This window comes from Elephantulus edwardii, unplaced genomic scaffold (assembly GCF_000299155.1).
Source record: "Elephantulus edwardii isolate Elephantulus edwardi_28Jun2011 unplaced genomic scaffold, EleEdw1.0 scaffold00173, whole genome shotgun sequence".
Taxonomy (NCBI): domain Eukaryota; kingdom Metazoa; phylum Chordata; class Mammalia; order Macroscelidea; family Macroscelididae; genus Elephantulus; species Elephantulus edwardii.
The window spans coordinates 4,429,028-4,450,944 of NW_006399923.1; positions in this window are offsets into that span (position 1 = coordinate 4,429,028).

Sequence of the window (21,917 nt, forward strand, 5' to 3'; positions counted from 1 at the left end):
AAACAGATCCCTCCCTTTTTTATATAGTATATTTCTTTTATTACTTGTTCACACAACTTGATTAAGTATGATTAATTAAGATAAACATGTTGCACAACTTACCTCATTTAAATCATGAAGAAACTTTTTATTCTGTTCACTCTTTGCTTCATATTTTATGAACTGGTCCATATAAACTAGACAGTGTTTCAATTGCCTAGACTTTAAAGTTCTACAGGTTAAGTATGGTAGTTTTAATATTTAATTGCATGTAACTTAAGTTAAGGAGCTGAATAAAAGTTATCAAAGGGAAGCTTGGGAAGATAAGGCAAAGTATTACACTGAATATACAGGGCGCTGGAGTCAGAAAATCAAAAGGGCCAAACTATCTTGGCATTTCTTAAGCTGAAGGAACTAAATAACAGACTCAAGTGGTGAGTTGTAATGCTTACGGATGCTATGGGCAGAATATTAAATGATTCAGGAAGTGTTAAAAGAATATGGAGAGAGTATACAGAGCCATTCAATCAAAATGAAGTGGCTGACACAGAAGAATTTAAAGAAACAATATATAATCAAGGGACAATGATTATGAAAGAAGGAGTTCAAGCTGTTCTGAAGGACTTGGCAAAAAAATAAAACCCCAAGAACTAATGGAATGCCAACTGACATATTTCAACAAACAGATGCTGCCCTGGAAGTTCTCACCAAGTTGTGACAAGAAATCTGGAGGACAACTAATTTACCAATTGATGGAATGAGATCTATATCATTCCCATTCCCAAAAAGGTTACCTGTCAGAGAAAGGAAAATATTGAACAATATCACTAATATCACACACTACCAAAATGCTCCTGAATCCTATCCAGAAATGACTAGAACAGTGCATTGACAGAGAACTACAAGAAATAAAAGTGGATTTAAAAGAAGTTGTGGCACTAGTGAAATTACCGCTAATATACGACGATCTTGGCAGAAAGCAAAAAGTAAAAAAAGAATATCTATTGGTGTTTATTTGACTATGTAAAGATATTTGACTGTGTGGATCACAATAAAGGATAACCTTGAGGTAAATGGGATTCACAGGACACTTAATTATGCTTATGTGAAACCTACACTTGGACCAGGAACCAGTCCTCAGAACAGGGCACAGAAACAATGCATGTTTCAAAATCAGGAAATGTGTGAGTCAGAGATGTATTCTGTCAAGTCTGGGAAGGGGGGGAAACAAAACAACAAAAATCCCAAAAACAAAACCCAACATTCAATGTTTCAAGAGCAAAGGAATCTACATAGAGCTTGTTGAACCTAAGGAAGTCATAAGTCAAACTTTTTGTTGCTGGCAATCTGATAATAAAGTAGGTACTCTTGTCAAATATCTAGGCACAGTCATATGGGAATCCACGACACAGAGAAGCTGGATGATGACATATGAGGAGCATAAAGAAGATCTGTGCCAAACAACAGTGAACCAGGTGGTGAGACAAACCTTGGAAAGTTGTCGCACCCTAGGGGTTCATATTAAACTACCAATTTCTAAAACTCAATGGCTTTAGATTCTCATTCTTTCAGCTTTCACTCAAATTTCCCCGTCAAAGAATAATGAGAAAACAATAATATAGATTACTCTGGAATATATAATTTAAGCCTAGATACATAAGCAAGCTACATAGTTATCTTGCTAATTTTCTGGTATAGATGACTGAGTATATCTAATCTAATTCACAATTTATGCATAGAACATCTTCATAAAGTTTTATTTTACCTATTTTTTTTTCTTCTCTGTAAAACATTTACATATGGGAGAGGGTGGGCAGGAAGAAAAGTGCAACAATGAATGACTGGAAACCCTAAGTCTTTGCAAACTTTCATTAAAATTAATAAAAAAATTACATTTTAACAGTAAAAGTTATTTTCATTTTAATATTAACATTTATGTTTTTATATTTAATCTCCTTTTCTTTATGCTCAGATTCCTTTAGTCCACTGGTTAATGGATAAATGATCTATCATGTTGGAAGATTGTTCAGTGTAATGTGAACTAGACAATCAAAAGTAAGTGATTACTGTAAATTTTATAATTTGCAAAATGGTTTTATATTCCTGCCAAGTAAAAGTCAAAGTGATTTCCATGGAACTCTCATCTACAAAATCATAGTTGACCCTCCAATGAGTTTTCAGAGGCTATACATCTTAGGAAAGGAGATTGTCCGTCTTTCTCCTGTGGTCTACCTGGTGCATGCCAACTTCTTGACAGGGTGCTACATTTGAGTTAGCTGTGCAATTTTTATCCACTATACCACTAGAAATCTCTATAATTTTCCTGTGCAGGTTTTAAATGTTGCTCAGATAAAACTGTTAAATTGAATTAAAAATCAAATATAATCAATATATAGAAAGAAGTTGTTTGTTGATAACCCACACTACGTAAATGCGGATATTATGTAAGTAAACTAGTTTACAGTAAAACATATGCAGCAAAATTATTTTGAAGTAGAAAATTGCATTATATGGTTAAAAGCAGATATGCTATGTATCAAATAAGTACTGAATGATCTTGAATTGTTCAGTTTTAGTTTCTCTCTTAGTATATCTTCTAATTCGGAATAATTTTCCTCTTCCTTCTTTGTCATCAAGTGAGAATTGACTCAAGTCTGGGTCTCCAACAGGTTTCCAGAGTCTGTAAATCACATAGTAAGAGATTGTCCATCTTTCTCTCACGGGGCAGTAGGTAGATTCAAATGACCTCCTTCTGAGTTGGAAGCATAACTCTTTATCCACTAGGCCACTAGACCTTCTAATCATTTCTTTGATATAACGGAGTTGCTTCTATGATCAGTTTATATTACTGTAATTCTCCAATCTAATTGTATATTTCTTCCATAAAGATGATTTATCATGCTTTGGCCATGTTGCCAGGAGGGACAGGTCCTTGGAGAGGGACATCATGCTTGGGAGGGTGGAGGGACAGCGCAGGAGGGGAAGACTCTCTATGAGATGGATTGATTCGGTGACTGGGGTAATCGGTATGGGTGTTTCAGAGGCAGTGCGGTTGGCGCAGGATAGAGCAGGGTTTAGGGCTGTTGTGCATAGGGTCGCTATGAGTTGCAAACAACTCGACGGCACATAACAACAACAACAAATTTAAAAAAAATATCCTGAGATAATGTTGTTAGTAGGTTTCCTCAAGTCAAGGAAGACTCATAGTGGCCTTATAAAAAACAGTTCTAAACTCTGTCTTATCATGTGCCCTCCTCACAATCTCTAACACATTCAAGATCATTGCAATTCAGTGACTCTAAACTTACTCAATTAATAAACAACAATAATTATTTGATCCAACAGGCAAAATACTGCTAAAGATCATTCAAGAATAGTACACAGGTATTTCCAGAAGCTCAAGCAGAATTTTGAGAAGGCTATGACACTCACTAGGTATTGCTGATGTCAAATAGATCCTGGCTGAATGTAAAGAATACCAGAAGAAAGTTTATTTGTGCTTTATTAACTATGCAAACACATTTGACTATGTGGATCCTAACACGTTGTGGCTAACGTTGAGAAGAATGGGAGTACCAGAGTGCTTAATTGTGCTCATGTGAAATTTATACCTGGACCAGAATGATGTTGTGTGAGCAGATGAGTGGAACTTTGCTTGGTTAAATTTAAGAAAGGAATGCATCAGGAGTGCATTCTCCCTGCACACCTGTTGAATATGTATGCTGGGCAAATCGAGAAACTGCTATGAAGAGGAATGTGGAATTAGGATTAGAGGAAGACTCATCAATAGCCTGAATTATGCAGATAATACAATCTTACTTACTGAAAGTAAGGAGGACTTGAAGCACTTGTTGCAGAACAAAGAATAAAGCCTTCAATATGGATTGCATCTCAATGTCAAGTAAACAAAGATTCTTATCACTGAACCAGTAGAAAACATCATGATGAATGGAGAAGAAATTGTCAATAACTTCATCTTACTTGAATCCACAATTAAGACCCGTAGCATCAACTGTCAGGAAATAAGGAGGCACATTATACTGGGAAAGTCTGCAGTTAGATCTCTAAATTACTGAGGAGTAATGATATCCATTTGAGGACTAAGTTGTGTTTGATTCAGCCCATGGTCTTTCCAATCACTTGCTATGGATGTAAGAGCTAAACAATGAATAGGGATGACCAGAGAAGAATTGATGCCTTTGAACTGTGATGTTGGAGAAGAGCACTGAACATTCCATGGACTGCTAAAAGACCAAACAAATGTGTTTGGGCAGGGTACAGCTAGAGTGCTCTTTAGAGAACAGGATGATAAGGCATCACCTCACATACTTCAGGCATGTTGCTAGGAGATGCTATTCCCTGGAGAGTTACAGGATGCTTGGAAGGCTGGAGGGTCAGTTTAGGAGAGGAAGACTCTAGACCAGGAGAATTTACAAGGGACTGTCTTCGTTAGTTTTAGTGTGTCAAGAAGTGTGAAGATGGCACGGGGTAGGACAGAGTTCAGATTTGTTGTTCATAGGGATACTAGGAGTCGACTTGATTAAAAGGCACTTAACTAACTATTCTTATTTTTTTTAAATCTACTTTTGCAAGTACACTTTAAAAAATCAAAACTATGAAACAGATGGATACATGCACATCCATATTTATTTCATCATTATTCACAATAACAAAGAAATGGAAAAAGCCTAAATGTCCATTAACAAAGGACATATTATAGAAACTGTGGTATATTTACACAATGGAGATTTACAAAGCATTGTAAAACAGTGAGGTACTCATGACATTTTTCATGATATGGAAGATGAATTAGTCTAGAGGACTGAGAAAAGAGAAGACGCAATATGATGGTGGCCAAGTCTGATTTCTGCTCACTTCACAAAAGGGCACTGTCCCCGACATTAATGTCCACAGCACCATGTTAGTAGCTGCACAGTCAGACATGCCACTCTACATGCTCCTGAATACATTTTTGCTTTAATTGAGTCTTTTTCGAGAGTAGAGGTGACAAAAAATATTTCACATTATATGTCCAAGTTTAGTCCTGAAGTCCCAAACCAGACTAACAAGGCACAATTCTTAAATTAGTGAAAGTCCAGGTTCACTTGAACAGCATGAATGTAAGGGATTTCCTAAATCATCCAGAAAAACTATCTCAGAGCAGTGATTAGTCATGTTTTCCTTCAATCATCTGGCAAGCAAAACCTTGCTTTAGAATTGCTGAGAGTTTTGCCTTCCCTTTCCTCTGCTCCCCCCACCCCAACTCTAGCTACTCTCACATTTCATTATAATATTTTGCCATGTTTTCCAGAGCAGCCCTTTGAAATCTTCTATTCAGCTCCTTAACTTCTTGATTTTGTTCCTTTGCTTTTTCTTCTCGATGTTTTAGTGTAATATTCAGGGTCTCTTCTGACATCCATCTTGGTCTTTTCTTCTTTTTCCTTTTGTTTAATGACTTTTTGCATTCTTCATGAACAATATTCTTCATATCTTCCCAGAACTTATCTGGTCTTTATTCATTAATGTTCAATGACTTTAACCAATTCCTGAGTTGGTTTTTAAATTCATGAGAGAGACTCTGAAGGTCAAATTTGGCTATGATTTAACCTTCTTTAGTTTTAATTTGAACTTGCATATGAGTGGTTCATGGTCTGTTCCACAATCAGCATCTGGCTTATGTTTCACTGCTGATATTTCTCCAACAGTTCCTTCCACAGACGTAATCAGTCTGATTCCTATGCATCCCATTAGGTGAAATCCATGTGTATAACCTGCATTTATGTTTCTTATAAAAGGTATTTGCTATGAATAAGTCATTGAAGATACAGATTTCTATCATTCTATCCCCCTACTCATTTCTGTCACCAAGTCCATATTTTCTGATTACTGATCCTTCTTCCTGATTTCCAACATCCCAGTCACTCATAATTATTAATATATCTTGGTTACATGTTTGATCAACTTCTGACTGTGTCTGTTGATAGAAATAATCTAATTCCTCCTCTTTGGCTCTGATTTTAGGCACATCAATTTGAATGATGGTGATATTAATGGGTCTTACTTGTATGCATATGGATACTATCTTCTCATTCACAATATTGTATTTCAAGCTGAATCTAGAAATAAACTTTTTAACTATGAAAGTGACCCTGTTTTTTTCTTATCTTTTCATCTCCAGTAAAATTGATCATATGGCTCTATCGTGGGATTCAACATGTTCATGTCAATTTATCTCATTTCATAACACGCAATATGTCAAAATTCATGTGTTCCATTTCTTTCTTTACAATGTCCAGTTTTCCTACGTTTGTGCTTCTCACATTCCATGCTCCAATTGTAAATTTCTTCTTACGACTGTTTCTCCTCCTGTGTGTTTCCAAATTTGAGGGCTCAGCTTCAGTTACCATATCTGATAGTCTAATTGTGATCCGCTGTACATAGGGTTTTTAAAGGCCAGTTATATTTGAGAAGTGGATGACCAATCTTTCTTCTCAGTCTCTCTTAATTTAGATGCTCAGTGTTAGAAGAATATCTGACAGACAAGCATTTTACCTGTCAGGTGAAAGACACTTTCCTTACAGAAGTAACCAATACATTCACTGCCCACCCCGCCCCAAACACATGTGACTTGTCTGTACCCTTTCCCTGCTACATGCTTATTCCCATGTCTATTCGTTGCTTAGGATGATGTAAGTCCAAATGCCATGTACCAACTTCAGAGACAGATTTTTTGCTTTAGGCCATACTGAGGGAAGATCCTGGGACAGAGCTTCTGATAAGTTCTAAGACTTACTGTCTCTGTTTACACTGTTGACACAATGTGATAAATATCCCTATAATATTTAATCCTCTTCACCAAAGCTACAATTTAATACCAATTTATAACCCTAATACTGTAATGTGTTACATTTTTGGACTTCTCCGTGAATTATTGAAAATTTCAATCTGCCAGGAATGAGAGAAAAATAAGGAGTATCCTCCTATCAGGATTTACAGCCTCAGAAACCTGAAAGAGGAGGTAGCACACAAAGAGGAGCTTCACAAGTTGGTAGCAATTTTAAATTGGTGGATTTGGGCTTGTTCTTACTTAATAACAGTAAGATGAGCTTTGGCGGCCCATTCTGTAAGAAGTTATTCTACCAACTCAAAGGCAGACAGTTTAAAGTCATTAGCTGCTCTATTGAAAAAAAGATGGACGATCTTTTGTGAAATTCAGAACCTTTAAAAAAGTCACTAGCTGGTTAGCTGTAAGGTAGTTCTGACAACATGGTATATAGCAACAATATTTTAAAAATTGCAATCATTTGTTTTATGTATTTGTTTCTCATATTTTATTTTTATATATTGAAATTTTGAATATAAATGCATAAAATATAGTTTCACATTTTGTACTAGATATACACATTTATATTTCTGTAGATACATATATCATAGAATATGAATGGGGGTTTTTTCCCCTTCATTCTTCTTGAAAAGTGAATTCTGTTTTTATAAGTTGTTGGGAAACTTCTCCTTATAGGACACTTAAAAAACAAAAAAAATTCTATAGAACTTAACACTAAAGTGTAATTATGAATAATATTGCTATGAACATCAGTATTCCAATCTCCCTTTGTGTATTAGTTTTGTTTTCCTTGGAGTAGCATTAACAGTGGAGTGGCAGGGTCATATGGGATTTCTATGTTTAGCTTTTTGAGGAAAAGCCAAACTACCTTCCAGAATGGTTGTTCCATTGTAAACTCCCACTGACAGTGTAAGAAAGTTCAAATCTCTACATATCCTGTCCAACATTAAATTGCTTGTTGTCCTGTTAAACTTTGCCACTGTTATGGGGTGAAATGATGTGAAACTATGTTAATATTATTGTTGCTGTTAGGTGCCATCAAGTACAATATTCCTTGTAGCAACCCTATGAACAGCCAACCTGACCCCCACCTTATCCTGTGCCATCCTTACCCTCAAGCCCACTGCAGAAGTCACTGTGTCATTCCATCTCATTGGGGATGTTGGTTATTGATCCAAGTAAAAGAAAACTATTGAGGGTTTCAATCCTTTCTCCATCTATCATAATATTAATTGTTGGTCCTTTTATGAGGACCACTGTTTTTTAATGTTGAGATGTGATCTATACCAAAGCTGTAGTAATTGATCCTCAGCAGCAAGTGTTTCATATACTAATTTTCAAAAAGCAAAAGTGTCATCTACATAACACAATTTGTTGATAAGTGTTCCTAAAATCTTGATGCCACATTCTTCTCTGCAGAGTTCAGCTTCATTAATTATGTGCTCCACATACAGATTGAAAAGCTTTGGAGAAATGATATTACTCTGCTGCACACACTACCTGATTTTAAAACATACAGTGTTCCTTTGCTCCATTTAGAAAACAGCTTTCTGCGTCTAGATATAGATTCTGTATCAACTCAATTAAGTATTCTAGGTTTCCTATTCTTTCCAATGTTAGCCATAATTTTTATGATTCACACAGTCAGTTTCTTTGCATAGTGAATAAAAAAAATAAACACTATTCTAGTATTCTTTGTTTTCTTTTGACTTTAGAATTGATATCCCTGGTGCCACAGCCTCTTCTAAAGCTAATTTAAACTTCTGGCTTTAATAGTACCCTGTCAATATTCTAGCAGTGCTTGATTGAGCTTAAAAAATTATATTTTTCTTGTACAATATATTCATAAAATTGTTTGATAATTTCTGCATTATGTTGAATCACCTTTCTTGGGAATAAAGACTACAGCCTTCAATATGGATTGCAGATTTTTACCACTGTGCCGATTGGCAGCAACATTATGGGTGGCCAAGAGATTGAGATTGCTAACAGTTTTAGTTTGCTTGGCTCCACAATTAACACTCTTGATACGAGCAGCCAGGAAATCAAAAGATGGATGCCATTGGGAAATCAGATGTCAAGGAGCTCTCCAGAGTGCTGAAGAGCAACTATGTCAGGCTAGAGTCTAAGGTGCGCCTGATCCAGGTCATAGTCTTCTCAATTGTGTGCAATTCATCAGAGAGATGGACAGTGACTAGGGATTATAGAAAGATAATTGATGCCTTTGAGCTGTGGTGCTGGAGAACAGTGTTGAATATACCATGGACTGCTAGGAGAACCAATAGTTTGTCCTGGAGAGGGTAAAACTGGGCTGCTCCTGAGAGGCAAGGGTTCTGAAGCTTCATCTGACATAGTTTGGGCAGAGTGCGAATAGGGACCAGCCCTTGGAGAGGGACACCATGCTTGGGAGTGTAGAGGGACAGCGAAGGAGAGGAAGATCCTCTATGAGGTGGATTGATTCAGTGACTGGATTAAATGGGATAGGTGTGTCAGAGACAATGAGGTTGGCACAGGATAGAGCATGATTTAGGGCTCTTGTACCTAGGGTCGCTATGAGTTGCAAGCCATTTGCCAGTACATAAAAACAACAACAATGGATCTATTTTAGTCAGATGGCCAGATAACTGCCTCCAAATTTCCTGGAATAAACTGGTGAGAACATTCCGGGCTGTATCTATTAGTTGAAATATATCATTTGGTAGTCCATCAATTCCTGGAGACTTATTTTTTGTTAATACGTTCAGTGCCTCTTGAACGTCATCCTTCATTATCATTGGCTCTTTTTTTCAGTATATTTCCTCAAAATTTTCAATATAAACTAAAAACTTTTGGTACAAATATTCTGTATAATCCTTCCATCTTCTTTAATGCTTGCTGTATAATTTAAGATTGTGCGGTGTCCATAGCATCTTTCAGTACCACTATTCGAGGACTACACTTGTTTTTCATTCTTCTATCTTGAGAAATGTAAAGAGAATTCTTCTCTTTTTATTCTCTGACTCAAACTTTCTGCAAATTTTGTTATAATATTTTGTTTTATCTTCTCAAACTGCCCTCTTAAATCTTCTGTTCATCTTTTACCTCAATATTTTCACTTAGTTTGACTTCAAAACTCTAATGAAATTTTGATAGTTTTTTTTTCTGACATCTATTTTGCTTTTTTCTTTCTCCTCTTTCTTTCTTACTGTTTCCTCTTTTCATTGATGATATCTTTGATATAAAGCCAAGTAAATAAGATGTGTGGACCTTTTGGGGAGTAAAACCATGCAAATACTTTAATAAGAAGATTGGTCAGTTTTATTATCCTATTAGTTTTAAAATAAGCCACTGGAGGAGAATTTCTCTATGACCAAGAAAGTATAGCTAGAGTCAGGCATGTCTTTCAATCTGTATATTTACAGTAAGCCCCTTTCTAAACACAGGCAAAACAATCCTATAACACTGCAGATAGCAAGAAAAATGACAGCCGCAGAGAAAAGTAGAACCTTCTTTAAGATACTGGCAGGAAGTAACATGTTGGACTTCCCAATTTATGGGCACATTTGCACAGGAGACTTCCTGAAGTGGGGTGCTTCTGGAAACCTCTCAGTGGACTTAAATAATTTATAAAGCTTCCTTGAATGGAAAAGAAGTCAGGATGTCCTAACATGCCCCAAAAATCTGAGAAGAGAATGGCTGGAAGACTCCTATTTATGGATATGGTCAAGAAGTTGTATTTAACTAAACAACTCTGCTCTAACTTACTTGTTTAACTTCTGATTATTTCCTGATGCAGAGTAGTTTTTCATCCAATGGTAATTAGTTCACGTGTTCCAACAGAAAATAAGAAATAGCTGTGGAAAGGACTTGTTTTTTGTTGTTGTGTGCCATCAAGTCAGAACCCGTAGCAGAGGCAGTAAGTTACATAAGAGGTTGTTTATGTTGGGTTTTTTTTTCCTTTCTCTCATGGAGCAGCTGGTGTATTTGAACCACGTACCTTTGGGTTTAAGTACAGCCTCTTTCTACTAGGCCACCAGAGCTGGAAGGGACTGTTGATGTAAACAGTTTAGAAAAAGGAGAAAAAAATCTCACGATCATTTCATTGGAATCATCCTTAAGCTAATGCTATTGTTGATTTTATGGTTTTGGATTTTCCTGGTTTTTTAATGGTTTTTGGTGTGGTTTTTAAAATTTTTTTCATGAAGTTAGAGGAGCTATAACTGTTTTTATAGTATCTTTCTAAGCTTATTTTTTATTTGAGATAAATAATTTCTGCAATTCACCTCCTATTTGACTTTTATAAGAAGTGATAAATGGACAGAAACTCCTAAATAGAGGTATGTTTTATAATAGAACGGGAGAAATGTAAACTTTTCTCCAATTCACATGTATCCACTACCAAAGACTATTTTCAGCAGTAGAAAAGTAGATTGTTTTTCATTGACCCATTCTTGATCTTTTGTCAGCAGTCTCATTGTGGTTTTTAACAGTGAATTGTTACCTTCCAGAACATTATCTTTCAAAATATTTCAACTGGTTATTTTTTCCTCCGTCACTTTAGATAGAAAAATGTACGACCCAACTAGCAGTAATAAAAGAAAATCTGTAAAATGATCAGTGACTATTTGATCTTAAGCAAAGATTGTATTAGCCAAACACTATCGTGGTTCACGAGGAGGTAAACTTTATCATTTACTTTGAAAGGTTAAAAACAGGCAACTCTATACAAATATGAACTTAGAAATATTTGCTTGGAAATGCATAACAAATTAAACTTGTGCACCTTTGCACTTGCTCTCAAGTGATAAAGAAATATGTGTTTTATTTAAATGTCAACAGGCTTAAAATAATTCTTAAACTAATTTTAAGAAGTTTTTCATATTTTTCCCGTGTGGTACATGACAAAAAGTAAAAACACCAAGTTTATCTGATTAGCAAAATGCTTTTATTTATAGATTACAAAAGGCCTAATCTTTTGATGGTAAATGTTGGAGTATCAACTCTCCATAAGACAGAAGTTTTCACTGCAAACTTTGGTAAATTTTTTGGAGCAAATACAGCATTGCACGCTTCAGTCTTGGAGATCTCCTGGCTTATTGACAAAGAATTGCACTGCCAATATAAAGGTAAGCTGTTCAAATCCACTAAAGGCTATAAAGGAGAAAGATGTACAATTACGTGCTATGCATCAGAGAGTTGGTCAGTGAATAGGGATGACAGAAAGAGAATTTATGCCTTTTAGCTGTGGTGCTGGAGAAGAGTGTTGGGAGAACAAACAGGTTTGTCCTGGAGAAGGTGAAGGCGGAATGCTCCTTGGAGTCAAGGATTCTGAAGCTTCGTCTGACATACTTTGGACATGTTGCAAGGAGGGACTGGTGCCTGGAGTGGGACATCATGTTTGGGAGAAGGGAGGAGCGGCGAAGGAGAGGAAGAGCCTCGATGAGATGGATCGATTCTGTGAGTGGAGTGGTGGGAATGAGTGTGTTTGAGACGGCGAGGTTGGCAAAGGATAGAATGGCGTTCAGGGCTCTTGTACATAGGGTTGCTATGAGTCGCAATCACCTCCATGTCACATAACAACAACAACAACAACTATCACTGAAAACCCATTGGGGGGTTTTCTATGGGGTGGTTTTACTTGATGACACAGAATAACAACAGATTTTAAACAGCAGACTATTTTCATTAGAGCAATAATTAGAGAAATTTATAAGCGTTTCTATAAACTATTATATGCTGTTTCTAACACAGTACTTATTTGAGCTAATACTACTGGGTTGAGGTAAATTAATTAATATTATATCTATTAAAGGTCTTTGCCTTTGAAATAATATTTTGTTTTACTTTGCTATATAACACTTCTATATTGTTTATTCACTAATTAGTGCTGTAGACAGCTTATCCTTTAGTTTAAAATAATTTCATTTAAAACAATTATAATACAGGCCTTATAAAACTATAAAACCTTTTAAGATGAAACATAAGTTTCTCCTTTTTCACTATCCATTCAAATTCCAGAAGCATGGTTAAATATAATTGAATAATTTTTTGAGTATAAAAATATATGAATGCTTTTATTCCTACCTCTCTAGAAGTCTATGAAAAAAACCTGTCTCTTATAAATATCATTTCTAATATCTATTTTGTTGACCTATTGTATATTTGCTTATATCCAAAAGAGTTCTATATACTTTTTACTCAATCATTTATTTCACATAATTTTGTAGGTTATTAGAAAAGAAAATTAAAACACTAGGTTTCTGAGACAGGTAGAGAAGAAAAACAATCTAGGAATGCTTCCCTCCGAATGAATATATTTCTGGATTTTTTTAATCAATTTACACCTTTGAAATAGTAGATTTTGTTTGTTTGTTTATAAGTTTCCTTTGTGTGTTTGTGAGTGCATGATATGTTAATTTATAAATATTGACTTTCATAGCAGTGTGGAGAACTCAGTACTTTACCACATCAGTAGTTATAAAACCACAGGTATTTATTTTTATTACTTTGTTCCTTCAATCTAGCAACCTATCTTTCTAGCAATCATAAACAAATTGAAAGTCTGGGACGTTGATGTAACACCTACAAAGAGTGCAAGACATTAACAGAACTTTTTTTTTCTACAAATGTATTTTGGAAATTGTTTTCATTACAGTTTTAAAAATAGGCAACATTAATGTTGTGATTTTTTTACATTTTTATTTTATTTTGGTTTTTTTACAAAGTTCATATACATTGTGTTTTACACTATTCTTCATTCATATTATATTTAATACATTCCCATTCATCATATTTTACAAAATTAATCATCACTGGATATATTTGTCCTTCATCAACAACTGCTTAAAGTTCTCCTCCCTTTCAGTAAGCAAGATTGTTTCATTTACATAAAACAGGTCTCCCTCTGATCATGATGCCACATTATTCTTCATAGAGTGGAGCTTCTCAAAAAATTTACTTAGCATACTGATCAGGTGTTCTTTTGTTTCCAGGTGTTTGTCCATATCCTTTAGCTTTTAATATTTGTTATAGTTTTTCATAAAAGTCCATTATTATCCTTTTTATTTATGTTGGTTCTGTTGTGACATTCTGATTATTTGTCTTTTCTTTCTTGTTCTGTGTTAACTTTGTCAGTGGTTTGTTGATTTTATTGACTCTTTTGAAAAGCTAACTCCTGATCTTGTTTGTACTTTCAATTGTTTTTCTATATTCCATTGTATTTGTTTCTGCCGTAGTTTTTATAATCAACTTATTTTAGAGTTAATTGAGCTTGCTTGCTGTTCTTTTACTATTTTATGGCAATCTTAGCTTAAATTAAAGCCAATTTTTAATTCTCTCTTGACCTTTGATGTGCTTGCTTATTGCTATGAATTGACCTCTAAGTACTGTTTTGTTGTATCCCAGATGTTTTGATACATTTTTCCCTTTCTCTTTTATTTCAAGGAATATTTCATTTCAGTAGTTGTTTCTTGTATTTTCCACTCATGTTCAAGCAGCTATTTTTAGCCTCCAGATATTCTATGAGTTTTTCTTCATTATCTTCTTGTTGTTGCCCAAATTTACAGCATTGTGGTCTCAAAAAAGTCTTTGTATTATTTTAACATTGTCCAGTGTTAAGATTTCTTTTGTAACTTAAATATATTCTGGAGAATTGTAAGTGGACCCTGGAGAAGAACACAGAGTGAGCTTTTTTTAGGGTGTGTATATCTGTAAGATCAAGTTGGTTAATTTTTTCTTTTTCAAGTTGTTTATTTGTATAGTTTAAATTTGCAGCATCATTGTTGAATTTCTCTCTGGTCATCTTAACTTTTATTTTATTTTTTTTGAGAGTGCTATGTTAAAGTCTCCTACAACTATCATGTTGTTTTTCTGTGCCATCAAGTCAGAACTGACCCATGGCTGACCCTGTAGCAGGTTTTCAGTGGCAGCAAATTTCATGAGAGAATATTGTTCATTTTTTACCTGCAGAGTAGCAGTTGTATTCGAACCACATGCCTTTGAGATAGCAGCACAGCTTCGTACCATTACACCATCAGAGCTCTTAGCTCTCTAAAAACCCACTGGAGTGTTAGCAAAGGTAGAGTTCCAACTCAATGGCACAGAACACAATTATCATTGCGTTTGTCCACTTCCTTTTCAGTTTTATTAATGTTTGCTTTGCTTATTTTATGGGTCTGTAATTTAGTGCAGAGTTATTTATCATGATTATGTCCTCCTGTTCTTTTGACAAATTATGCATTACAAAAAGATCCTTTCTTTTGGTATCTATCCTGAAGTTTATTTTATCAGAGATTAATATTTCCGTTTCCTTTTTTTTTCTGGTTTCAATTTGCTTTGTATATTTTTTCACCCTTTGATTATTAATATTTCTTTGTCTTTGTTTCTCAGGTGTGTCTCTCACATTTCGTATTTTGATAGGTATTCATCTTGTCTTTTTTTCTTTGATAGTGCACTTAAACAATTCAAATTCAGTATGGTTAATGAAAAGTAAGACTTATTGTTGTCATTTTGTGCTATTGCTATTTATTCTGACCCATCTACTTGTCTATGATATCATTGTGGGTAGAACTTCCTTTAGTATTTCTTGCAACATTAGTTTTATTTTTACAAATTCCCTTAGTTCTACTTTTCTGAATTTCTGAATTTCACAGTAATATGTGATGTATAATTTTGTTTGGTATATTTTTGTTTTATATTATCTGTGCCCAGTTGTGTTGAGTGTTTAACATCTGTCTTTGTACTGTCTTCTTGTTCATTTAATTTCTGTTGAGAAATTAGAACTTAATCTTATTTTTTCTCCTTTACCTATTACTCATAAATTTTCTTTAGTTACATCCAGAATTCTGCTTTGCTTTGCTTTTTTAAAAATTTTATTTTATATTTGTTTACTCACAAAGTTCATACACATTCAAACTATTCTTCATTCACACTGAGTTTCATCCAATCATTTTCATTCATTATGTTTCACAAAATTAATCACCATTGAACTATTACAATCATTACCCTGTTTTGGTTCTTTTTTTTTTTTTTTTCAGGTCTCTGCTGAATCTATCCCATTCCATTTATTCCCCCCTCCACTCACTAAATGGTACAACCCTGTAGTTTCACCCCATCTATACCCACCCTTCTGCTCTTACCCTTTCCCCCTTGGATCCCTACACATGTTTTATTGTTAGTCATGCTTCTATTTATAAAACAATGGTCTTATCTTTACATGAGACCTAGTTCACTCAGCATAATGCTCTCTAGCCTCTTTCAAGTTAGAAAATATTTGTTGAAACTGTTGCTCTCAGAAGTGCTCAGTATTCCAGTGTGAATTTACCACAAATTCTCAATCCATTTTGTTGTGGTTGGACAGTTTGGGGTGTTCCATGTTCTTGTGATGATACATAACACTGCCATGAACTGAGACACAAAAGGAGATTTGTACGCTAATATTCTCTCCTTTTTGATTCTGGCAAATTAGACTGATACATCTTGACTTTTTTTCTTTTGTGTTCTATTCTATTTGGGGTTTACTTAGCTTAATGGATGTGTTCTTTTCTTCTTTTTCATGATATTTGGAAAATTTTCTTCCAACAATCCTTCCATATTTCTTATGTTGTGTTTTTACTTTTTCCTGTTCTTGAATTCCAATTGCATGCATAATACTCTTCTTGAGCACATTGCAATAATTCTTAGGCTTTCTTAACTTTTCCTTCCATTTTGATTCCTTTTGCTGTAGTAAATCAGTTCTTGAAACTCTATCTTCTATTTTGTTCTTTCTCTGCTCTCTCCTTCAATTCTGCCCACCAGTCCTTCCAACATGTTGACAGCCTCTGAGTTATTGGTCTTCAAATTCTCTATTGTTATTGTTTTATTTTTCTAGGATTACTATTGGTTTAACTATTTTGTTTTGAGTTATTTTTTAAATAAAAGTTCTGCTTGGATTTTGCTTGTGTTGTTGTTGTTGTTGTTGTTGTTATGTGCTGTCAAGTTGTTTGCGAATCAGAGCGACCCTTTGTACAATAGCCCTAAACCCTGCTCTATCCCATGCCATTCTCATTGCGTCTGACACACCCATCCAGATTACCCCAGTTGCTGAATCAATCTACCTCATAGAGGGTCTTCTCCTCCTACGTTGTCCCTCCACCCTCCCAAGCATGATGTCCCTCTCCAAGGACCTGTCCCTCCTTAAAACATGTCCAAAGTATGTCAGGTGAAGCCCCAGAATCCTTGCTTCCAAGGAGTAGCCTGGCTTAACCCTCTCCAGGATAAATCTGTTTGTTTTCTTGGCAGTCCATGGTACATTCAATACTCTTCTCCAGCACCACAGCTCAAAGGCTCCCTAGTCAATGTCCAACTCTCTGATGCATAACAAGTGACTGCAAAGACCATGTCATCTATCAGGTGCACCTTCGTCTCCAGAGAGACACCGCTGCTCTTGAGTACTTTAGAGCGGTCCCTAACAGCAGACTTTCCCATCGTGATACATTTTTTTATTTCCTGGATGTTGGTGTCAAGAGTGTTGACTGTGGAGCTGAGCAAACTGAAGCTGTGAACAATCTCAATCTCTTTGCCATCCATCCTGATGCTACCAATTGGTCCAGTGGTGAGAATCTTTGTCTTCTTGATTTTTTTGCTTGTAGATTCCTGTAATTCTTTGACTTTTACTTTCACCCAGTGAAACTATTTGGTAACTAATCTTTTGACTTCTATGATAAGAAGTTCCATCAGACTTTGTGCCTCCAGAATATACACTGATTATGTGCTTTGATCAATTTTTAGGGGGTGATATCTTGCTTCGGTTGTGTGTGTAGAATTTGAAGGAGTCTGTTTCTTCCTCATCATTACTGTGGTAGAGATTTTCTTTTCTGAGGTCTTTAAAAGTTCTGAAAACTGAAAGGGATATGTGATTAGGTATTGTCATGACAAGGGAGGGATTTTAAAACAATGGGGGAACTTTTCAGGGAGAGAAGTGTACTGGGGGGAGGGGTGGGCAGGAAGAAAAATGCAACAATAGATGAATGAATAGGAAAAAAAAGAAGTTCTGGATCTGCCATCCTTGACTGGGGAGGCAACCGCTCCATGTGAAGGCGGTGCTACTTACCTTTCCTGATGTTGTCTTTGATCCTTGAGTTGGCTAGAAGACTCTTCTAGACTGAGGAGCTTACTGCTTCAGGAAGAGAAGGTTAATGTGTTCTACGTAATTCTTCTTTAGTCTTGGGGCTCCAAGGAAGACTTGGCTTGTCTGAGAACTAGCTCTCTGTTCCAAGGAAGGAAAGAGGACAGCTGGCCTTGCCTAAAATCCTCTCTGATGTTTTGGCTCTTGCGAAGACTTTTTTCTTGCCGCAAAGCTAACTGTTCCAGGTTTGGGGAGGCAAGTCACTTTGCCTTAAGTCCTTTATCAGTATGATCAGAAATAAATTTAAAGACTTAGATGTCAAAGCAGCTTCTGAAAAGACTCCAAAGGACAAGAAAAAGATTTTCTAGAAAAAAATTTATTTTAAAAATGAAGTTCTCAATACAGTTTTCTATTATTATTATTATTATTATTATTATTATTATTATTATTAATTTTAATGAAAATTTACAGACTTTGAATTTCCATTCATTCACTGTTGCACTTTTCTCCCTGCCCACAACTCCCCCCAGTACACTCTTCTCTTTGAAAAGTAAAAAAAGAATTCTTTCATTGTTATACAATAATCCCTCCCCCTAAGTCCACTCCATGATGCAGCCTTTGTTTTGGACTCCTATCATGACAATAACACCTAATCACATATTCCTTTTAAACAGTTTTCTTTCTCATCAATTTCAATGCAGTATACATTATTTATATCAATACAACTTTCAAAACAGGCAATGCACAATGTTTTGAGTCATCGTGCAGTAAATCTTATCTTGAAGAATTTCACTATTCTAAGTAGAAAAATTTAAATTTAGTTTCCTGAGATATAGACTGCAGATGACACATAAGTGAATAAGAAGTGTGGACAACAGAAATACTTTTAGATTCTAGAAGGAAAATTGTGAGAACCGTTTTCATTAATGAGAGTCACTAATATCTCCTATCCTCATACTCATCCAGCAAAAATTCTAAATTAGTAATACCCTTGTCCTCTGTCTCTACACTTCACACATTTAATATTGTTTATCTTTTATTGTCTTCAAACATCCTCTCTTCTTTGAATAGCCGAATCTATCTTACTTTATGGGTAAATATATGTATGTTAATTTGTGTGTCAAATCAATCTTTTGAAATTATATCTAGAAGTCACTTCTACTTTTTGACAAACAAATGTCTGGAAGAATGTCAATCAGTAAAGGTCTGTAGGTCTGCTCTACCGAATTAAAGATAGGATTAAAAACAAGAATTGAAATTAAATATAGAAAGTTTCGTCTGTCCAAAATTTTGAACTCTAACTTTACATTGAAAATTATTATTGAAGATAATATTTTTATATTTATCATTTTTCTCTTTCCTAATCATTCTGATCATTAGGAAAAATTAACATTATTTATTGATCTTTTTTTTTAAAAGAAAAGAGTTGTTTTAACTAAATTTCTTATAATGAGTCATCCCATAGAGTCTGTTGAACACACAAAGAGTCCCTAAAAAGATTTCATATGTAACATTCACGATCCTTAAATGAAAAAGTTGGAAACACGGTAACAGGATCAATAGTTAGAAAACATGATCTTGGTGAAGAGAAATCAAGCTAGAGATAGATAGAATGATAGAATTTATTACCATCGATGATTTCTTCACTGCTAATACATTTTCTAAGAAACACAAATGATGGCAATAAACATGGACCTAAACGATGACCTACACAAGAATCAGATTGATTACATCTCTGGAAATAATCATTAGAGAAGCTCAATATCAGCTGTGAAACCTCAACCAGGTGCTGATTGTAAAATAATCAACTACTCCTGTGAAAGTTTAAACTTAAAGAAAATTAAGCCAAATCCAAAACAACTAAAATTTGAACTTAAATTGATCCCGCTTTAATTTAAAAACCATATCAAAAACAAAATTGAAGCCTCAGACACTAATAAATGAAGATCAGAAGAACTGTGGGATGATATCAAGATTATCATTGATGAGGAATGCAAAAGATCATTACAAAGACAGAGGAGGAAGAAAAACCAGGATGGATTTCAGAAGAGAATCTGAAGGTTGCACTAGAGCTCTCAGAAACTAAAACAAAGGGAAGAAACCAAGAAGTTAAGGAGCAGAAGAGAAAATGTCAAAGGGTGGCTCAGAAAAACAAAGCAAAGTATTATAATAAAATGTGCAAAGAGTTGTAGTCAGAGAATCAAAAGGGGTGAACTCAGTATGTATTTGTTAGGATAAAGAAACTGAATAACAAATTCAAGACACAAGTTGCTCAAAATTAAGGAAATAAAGATTATAATTGGAAGAATTTGTTTGAATTTTTAATCGAATTTTGTAAATAAACTAGTAGAAAATTAAAAAAAAAAAGAAAGAAAACAAAGATTCTGAACCCTGGGTCAATAGGCAGCACTGTGATAGATGAAATATAGTTTAAGATTATTAACAATTTCAGCTTGCTCAGATCCACAATTAATGCTTCTGGAATCAGCAGTCAAGAAATTAAAACACAAGTTGCATTTGGAAGTCTGCTGGCAAGGACATTTTCAGAGTGCTGAAGTGCAAAGATGCCAGTCTAGAGACTGAGGTGTGTCTGAACTAGGTCATAGTCTTCACATTTGCTTGTTATGCGTCAGAGAGCTAGGCAATGAAAAAAGATGACAGAAGAAGCACAGATACCTTTGAGTTTTGGTGCTAAAGAAGAGTATTGAACATACAATTGGCTATCAAGAGAATAAAAATGTATGTCCTGGGAAGGGTGAAGCCAAATTACTCTCTGGGGAAAAGGATTTTAAAGCTTCATCACTGATAGTTTGGGCATGTGGTCAAGAAGAACCAGTCCTTGGAGAAGGACATCACTCTTGGACAGATGGCATTAAAAATACAGGAGAGGAAAACCCTGGATTAGATAGATTGAAACAGTGACCAGGGTAATATCAACTGGTGTGTCAGACACGGTGAGATTGACTTAGGATAGGATGGGGTTCACAGATATTATAGGTAGATTTCCTATGAGTAACAGAAGACTCAATGGCACATAACAACAAATAACAATCTTCAAATACATTCTTGATGAGATTATGTTCTTGTTGTTGTTGTTTGATGCCATCAAGTCCTAGACAACTCCTAGCGAACCTATGAACGAACAGCCTGAGCACTGTTCATGCATAGAGTTTCCGGAGGCAAGCCATTTTGGAAGTGGATGCCGCTCCTGCTTCCAGGCTTGATTTAGTCAGGAAGCTCCAGCCAACACTGTCCACCATGGGTACCCATTACCACGATTGGCACATCACTTTTACAGTCTTCAGCATCACAGCAACCACAAGTTACCTCTGCACAGCAACACACAGACAGTCCTATACCACCTAGAAGAATGTTTGACAGGAAAACAATCTGAACCTGGCCGAGGGCCACAGTTGAAAATCACCCACCTTCAGCTTGGTAGCATAGCTTCCTTTCCACTAGGCCAATGTAGCTCTCTCTTGGTCATCGTCATTGTTATTGTTGTTTGATGCCATCGAGTCGTAAACAACTCATAGCGACCTTACAAAGGAACAGCCTGATGAGATTATGTTGTTATGGGCCTTCGAGTCATTTGCGACTCATTAGCGACCCTATGTACAACAGACCTAAATCCTGCTCTATCCTGTGCCAATCTCATTGCCTCTGACACACTCATGCCGATTACCCCAGTCACTGAATCAATCCACCTCATAGAGGGTCTTCCCCTCCTGCGATGTCCCTCCACTCTGCCCAGCATGATGTCCCCCTCCAAAGACCTGCCTCTCCTTATAACATGTCCAAAGTATGTCAGGTGAAGCCCCAGAATCTTTGCCTCCAAGGAGCAGCCTGATTTAACACTCTCTAGGATGAATCTGTTTGTTTTCTTGACAGTCCATGGTACATTCAGTACTCTTCTCCAGGACCACAGCTCAAAGGCATCAATTCTCCTTCTATCCTCCCTAGTCATTGTCCAACTCTCTGATGCATAACAAGTGATTGCAAAAACCATGG